Source organism: Colobus angolensis, unplaced genomic scaffold (genome assembly GCF_000951035.1).
Source record: "Colobus angolensis palliatus isolate OR3802 unplaced genomic scaffold, Cang.pa_1.0 Scaffold103, whole genome shotgun sequence".
Classification (NCBI taxonomy): domain Eukaryota; kingdom Metazoa; phylum Chordata; class Mammalia; order Primates; family Cercopithecidae; genus Colobus; species Colobus angolensis.
This window is the reverse complement of record NW_012111253.1, coordinates 5,578,967-5,585,504: the sequence shown is the minus strand read 5'-3', so window position 1 is coordinate 5,585,504 and position 6,538 is coordinate 5,578,967. Positions and strand designations below refer to the sequence as shown.

Below are 6,538 nucleotides of genomic sequence, written 5' to 3'. Positions count from 1 at the left end.
CACGCCCGGCTAATTTTTGTATTTTTAGTAGAGACGGGGTTTCACCATATTGGCCAGACTGGTCTCCGACTCCTGACCTTAGGTCATCCACCTGCCTCAACCTCCTAAAGTGCTGGTATTATAGGCATGAGCCACTGTGCCTGGCCAGCAAATATTTTTGACAAGTTATTTCTTCCACATCCTTCAATCCCAACGTTTTAACAGTATCAATGTGTATAACTCTAAACACTAAAATACAACATTGTCAGATCCTCATTCAATGTGTTTATAAGAGTTGTGAATGTGGGCTCCTCCTTCTTCAGACTGCAGAATTTGATAACGTTGGGTTTTGTATGTTTTGTTCTTAGGTATGTATTATTCTTTCTCCTGTCAGTAATTCCTTTGTGATCTGTTTCTTTTCTTATTTCATTCATCTCCTTCCCCGGTTCTCCACCCGAGAAATTTGAGAGACAGACTGATATCCAGAAAAACAAATCTTTCACTGTAATCTCCTTTTCAGTGTTATCTTAATTTTGAATAGATTTAAGTAAAATAAGCTAAGTATTTCTTAGATACAGATATTAGTAAGCATACAATTTTATTCATCAAACTCTGCTTACTATAAATCTCTCCCTATTGACAACATGTACAAATTAAGTTGGAAGGATAAAGAAAGAAGCAGGGGAGGCTTCTGGAACTAGCATCTGTGTTCCTCAAATATTAGAATTGCTTGATGGTGTTAATGAGGCACTTGCCTATTAATTTTAAGTTTGATTTTCAATTTATTTGGACATCATCGCTCTGCAATGTATTTTTAATTTTCCTTATTAAAACTTTTAATTAGTCTTCCCAAAATTTTAAAGCGAAACCAGCTATTATGCCATTTAATTGGAATATTACAGATAGTCAGAAAGATATTTGAAACTAAGTTGATTCAAAAATTAAGACTTAGCTGGAAACATTAGCTCATACATGTAATCCCTCCCTGTTACTTAGAAGGCTGAGGCAGGAGGATCACTTGAGGCCAGGAGTTCAAGACCAGCCTGGGCAACATAGTGAGACCCCATCTCTAATTTTTTCTCTTTTTTTATTAGCTAAGTGTGGTGCCATGTGCCTGTAGTCCCAGCTACTCAGGAGGCTGGGGTGGGAGGATTGATTGAGCCCAGGAGTTCCAGGCTGCAGTGAGCTGTGGTTGTGCCACTACACCCCGGCCTGGGCAACATAGTGCGACCCTGTCTCTAAATAGATATGTAAATAAATAAAAGTAAATATTTGCTTTCTAATGCATTTACATTAAAATATTTGATGAGTATGTGAGCTTGCTTCTATGTGTCCTTAATAAAATATAATGACTTGAGAAGTAGATCTACTACTTTTTATCATGGAAGCTCAATATTCAACACGAATGCTTTCTGTTAATCCTTATTGTTTTAGTTACTGCAATTTTTAAAAAGTTATTCTCAGCTAATGAATTGAAGTTACACTTCCACATTTGGACACCATTAAATTACTAAGAGTACTAGGACTTTTAAAAGGTTTAAAATGCATGATTTTAAACATTTGGGGATTTTAAGATAAAAGTATAAAGTTATTTGTGGAGAAATTTAAGATGTTACATGATGGCTGAAATAAAAGTCTTGGGATAAGAATGGTGTGTGTGGAGGAGGGCTTGAAATATCCAAAAGACCAATATTTTACTTTTTAAAATGGAAATTTCCTGGTTTAGTGACTGAGGATTCTAATCACATGGCATGCCAGATTTTAAAACATTTATTTTTAAAATCAATGACTGGGCGCCGTGGCTCACACTTGTAATCTCAGCACTTTGGGAGGCCGAGGCAGGTGACTCACTTGAGGTCAGGAGTTCGAGACCAGCCTTGCCAACATAGTGAAACCCGTCTGTACTAAAAACACAAAAATTAGCCAGGCATGGTGGCACACGCCTGTAGTCCCAGCTACTCCAGAGGCTGAGGCAGAAGAATCGTTTGAACCCGGGAGGCGGAGGTTTCAGTGAGCCAAGATCGCACCACTACACTCCAGTCTGGGCGACAGAGCAAGACTCCCTCTCAAAATAAAATAAAATAAAAAGTATCCACCAAGACCCTCTAGATGACTTTTACTGGTTTCAAATTTGTTAGACTTCATTAATCTTGTTGAGTAACACTTGTACTTAGGTCATGAACATTCACTTATTTTATTTGTCTACTGATGGCAGTTGTGAGTAAAATCCACTCTCAAGGTCTCCCTCCTTGAAGAGAGAATCTACTATAATAACAGGTGTCATTATCTCACCATGATAAAAATGTCAAGCATTTTTTTTGAAGGACTCAAATTACATCTGTTGCAACACCAGTGCATCAGCTCATTAGTCTCCTTTCTTCCCCACCCATAACTACCTGCATGCAATATGATTCCAGCTTCCCTAATGTAACTCAATTTTTATTAAATTTAAAAAACACAAATTAGTAAGTTAAAGTAGTAGTTGAAGTAATAGAGGTGAAGTGTCACCTTTGTTGTTGTTGTTGTTTGTTTACTCCTTTCCATTCCCAATTATTTCTGCCACCTGGTGCAAAGATGTGATCTAACAAAAATGATTCCCCCTCCCCCGACACACACCTGTCATAGTCCCAGGGGTTGCCATACCTCACTTTTGTTCTTTGGTTTCCCATTTTTTTTTCTTTTTTTTTTTTTTTTTTTGAGACGGAGTCTCGCTCTGTCACCCAGGCTGGAGTGCAGTGGCTGGATCTCGGCTCACTGCAAGCTCCGCCTCCCGGGTTTACGCCATTCTCCTGCCTCAGCCTCCCGAGTAGCTGGGACTACAGGCGCCAGCCACCTCGCCCGGCTAGTTTTTTGTATTTTTTAGTAGAGACTGGGTTTCACTGTGTTAGCCAGGATGGTCTCGATCTCCTGACCTCGTGATTCGCCCGTCTCGGCCTCCCAAAGTGCTGGGATTATAGGCTTGAGCCACCGTGCCCGGCTCGGTTTCCCATTTTCATGTTCATGTTATCCAGCTGCTAGCTTTCTTTTAAAGTAAGAGTTATTTGTACAACAAAGCTAGACGATAAATTGTTTTCCTCAAAACACAAAATATGGGCTTGCTCCCTCTGCTGTGAGACTATCACTCCACCAGAGGGGTCAATTTGTGTGTACTTCAGGTGACAAGATTTGCGGTCACCTGGCCAAAAACTTCTTTGTCTCTTTGGATGACTTAAAAACTCTATCCCAAGATGTCTTTCATGAGGATGCCCCAAAGTTTTATTTGTTTTACTGTAGGGTTGCCTGCCCAGCACCCCCAATTTTTTCTGAGAGTGGAAATGGCCAATTTGGGCCTGCAATTGCTGAACTTTTCCATGACTCTGCTGGGCTGGGTGGGCCTTGTGGCCTGCACCGCCATCCTGCAGTGGCAGATGAGCTCATGTGTGGGCAACAGCATCATCACAAGGGACTGTGGATGGACTACATCACGCAGAGCATGGGCTTGATGAGCTGTGAAATGTATGACTTGGTGCTCGCCCAGCCAGCAGCCATGCAGGTCCTTCGAGCCCTTAACGGTGGCATACCTGGTGCTGGGCTTTCTGACCATATGTGTGTGGCCACGATGGGCATGAAATGCATGTGTTGTGGGGGAAATGACAAAGTGAAGAAGGCCTGTATAGCTGATATGGCCTGGCTCTGTGTCCCCACCCAAATCTCATCTTGAACCGTAATCTTCACATGTCGAGGGAGGGGAATGACTGGATTATGGGGGCAGTTTCCCCCATACTGTTCTCATGATAGTGAGTGAATTCTCACGAGATCTGACAGTTTTTTGTTTGTTTGTTTTTTGAAATGGAGTTTCCCTCTTGTTGCCCAGGCTGGAGTGCAATGGCATAGTCTCAGCTCACTGCAACCTCTGCCTCTCAGGTTCAAGCGATTCTCCTGCCTCTGCCTCCCACGTAGTTGGGATTACAGGCATCCCCCACCACACTCAGTTAAGTTTTGTATTTTTAGTAGACACGGGGTTTCACCATGTTGGCCAAGCTGGTCTCGAACTCCTGAACTCAGGTGATCTGCCCACCTCAGCCTCCCAAAGTACTGGGATTACAGGCTTGAGCCACTGTGCCTGGCCCTGATGGTTTTATAAATGGTAGTTTTTCCTGCTCTCTCACATGCTTTCTCTCTCCTGCCGCCATGTGAAGAAGGTCCTTGCTTCCCCTTCTGCCACGATTGTAAGTTTCCTGAGGCCTCCCCAGTCATGCTAAACTGTGAGTCAATTAAACCCCTCTCCTTTATAAATTACCCAGTCTTAGGTATTTCTTTATAGCAGTGTGAAAACAGACTAATACGATAGGCATGGTTAGAGGCATCATTTTCATCATGGCAGGTCTTGCTGACTTGGTAGCTTTCTTCTGGTATGGCCATCAGATTGTCACGGACTTTTACAACCCCTTGATCCCCTTGAATATTAGGTATGAGTTTGGTCCTGCTATCTTTATTGGCTGGGCAGGGTCTTCTCTGGCCCTCCTAGGAGGTGTACTTATTCTCTTGCTCTTGTCCTGGGAATAAGACCCAAACTGGGTACCGTGTACCTCACTCTTACTCTAAGTCCAACTCTGCCAAGGAGCACATGTGAGTTGGGACCCCTTTGCCCCAGCCTGACAGGCTATGGGTGTATCTAGATGCCTGAAAAGACCTGGGGCAGAGCTCAATCTGTGGGCAGGGTGCAGGACAAAGGCCTCCTGGTCACGCCATCCCTGCACACCATGTACTGTTCTCTGGGGGGTGGGGTGGGAGACACAAAAAGAGAGGAGAGTGCACATTTTGTATAGTAATAAAAAATAAGTTTTGGAAAGTAAAAAGATACATATGAGCAAGTAGGGATAGACCAGTGATAGCTACAATACCTATAGTACTGGCATCTGTACAGAAACATGCTTAGGGAAGCAACAGGGCATCTCGCTGACCTGGTAACAACAAAATAACCAAAAGGCACTAAATGAAAGTTTAGAGAGCCAAAGTGAGAACAGGAACTAAAACTGTAGGGGTAAACCTCCATGACAATGGTCTGCAATAAGATAGATCTAAAATAGTCTGGATCACACAAGCTCTTAGAACTAACCAGCCAAAACATCCTTTGAGGATAAAGATCCACACTGAAGAGACTTGCTGATCAATCTAAATTGAACAGGATAGTGACAATACACACAAAAGAAAGAACAGGGCCAGAAAAAGTAAGGAGGGGAACAGAGTCTGGAGAGCTCAGAAATTAAGCCACCATATTTTTTGACACTTCACAAAAACAACAGGAGAGTTCTAGTCATAAAGTTATAAAATCCATATTTCCCTTGTAAAAGTTCAGGAAAATGAAATTCACATGGAAATGAACATAATAGAATAAAGGGCAAAAACTATGTGATCATTTCAATGGACACAGAAAAATACAAATTCATAATACAAATTCTCAACAAACTTAGAATAGAAGGGAACTTCTTCAACCTTCAACCTGATAAAGAGTATCCACGAAAACCACCAGTGTTTTATTTTTACAATATGTAATTTTTTGTATTTAGCATCTCTCTCAACTTTGTAGAGATGAACAGGAAGAAGAACTAGAATTGAAGCTTGGAGAACAAACTTGGGATTCCCAAATGGGCTAGAGGCAGTATATGTTAGGATCTTGGCAGCAGCCAAAATGGACTATTTTTTGGCCAGGGAAGTCATTTGTAGGGACCTTAAGGTTGGGGTACAGAATGAGTAGGAATGAAGGTGCCGGAAGATTCATATACACCAGGCCGATAGGATGAGCAGCATTGGGGAATCTGAGTAGCGTGTCTGTATTTCTCAGGCCAGCACTGGTCTTGACTTCGCCCTCTGATATTGATGGTTGTTGAGTTTCTTGTTTTTGCTGAATATGCTTGCATTTGGCTTTCTTAAGTTTTGCTCTGTGGTTCTCGAACCAGACCTCCAGTACTGTTGGATGTATTTCAATTTTCGAAGCCCACTGAAGGCTGGGGTTTGGGTATAGGTTCTCATTGAAAAAGCTGTTCAAATCTTCCAGTAGTTTCTCAGTGAACATGGTTCATTTCCTGTGTGAATGCATCTGGTGCTTGCCTTTAGGAAGATCCTCTGAGTCTGACATCTTCTAATCCAGATGTGCTCCTGTGTTCCGGTCCAATGATAAGAACTAGAAGATATTGAATCCAGACTTAAATAGCTTACTCCACAGCCACACTTGATTCCCAACCCCTTCCAACTGTTTCTGCCCTATCTGCTTCCAATCTGATTCCTGGATCCTCCAGAGCCCCCTGGATTTCTCCTAATTCTGTCTCACGTCATACCTAATCATAAAAGACTGCATGTTTGCCTCCAAGACTAGGAAGAAGGCAAGACTACACACTCTTGCCACTTCTATTCAACATTGTACTGGAGGTTCTAGTGCAATCAAGTAAAAAAAAAGTAAAAAGCATCTAGGTTGTAAAAAAGTAAAACTGTCTTTATTTGCTAATGACATGATCATCATGTAGAAAATCCTAAGGAATTTATACACACACACACACACACACACACACACACACAACTA

The 6,538-nt window shown here is 42.0% G+C and overlaps 1 pseudogene; it reads left to right on the top strand.

The window, feature by feature from the left end:
- Positions 1–3,293: 3,293 nt before the first annotated feature.
- LOC105512047 lies at positions 3,294–4,591 on the top strand (annotated as a pseudogene).
- Positions 4,592–6,538: the final 1,947 nt, after the last annotated feature.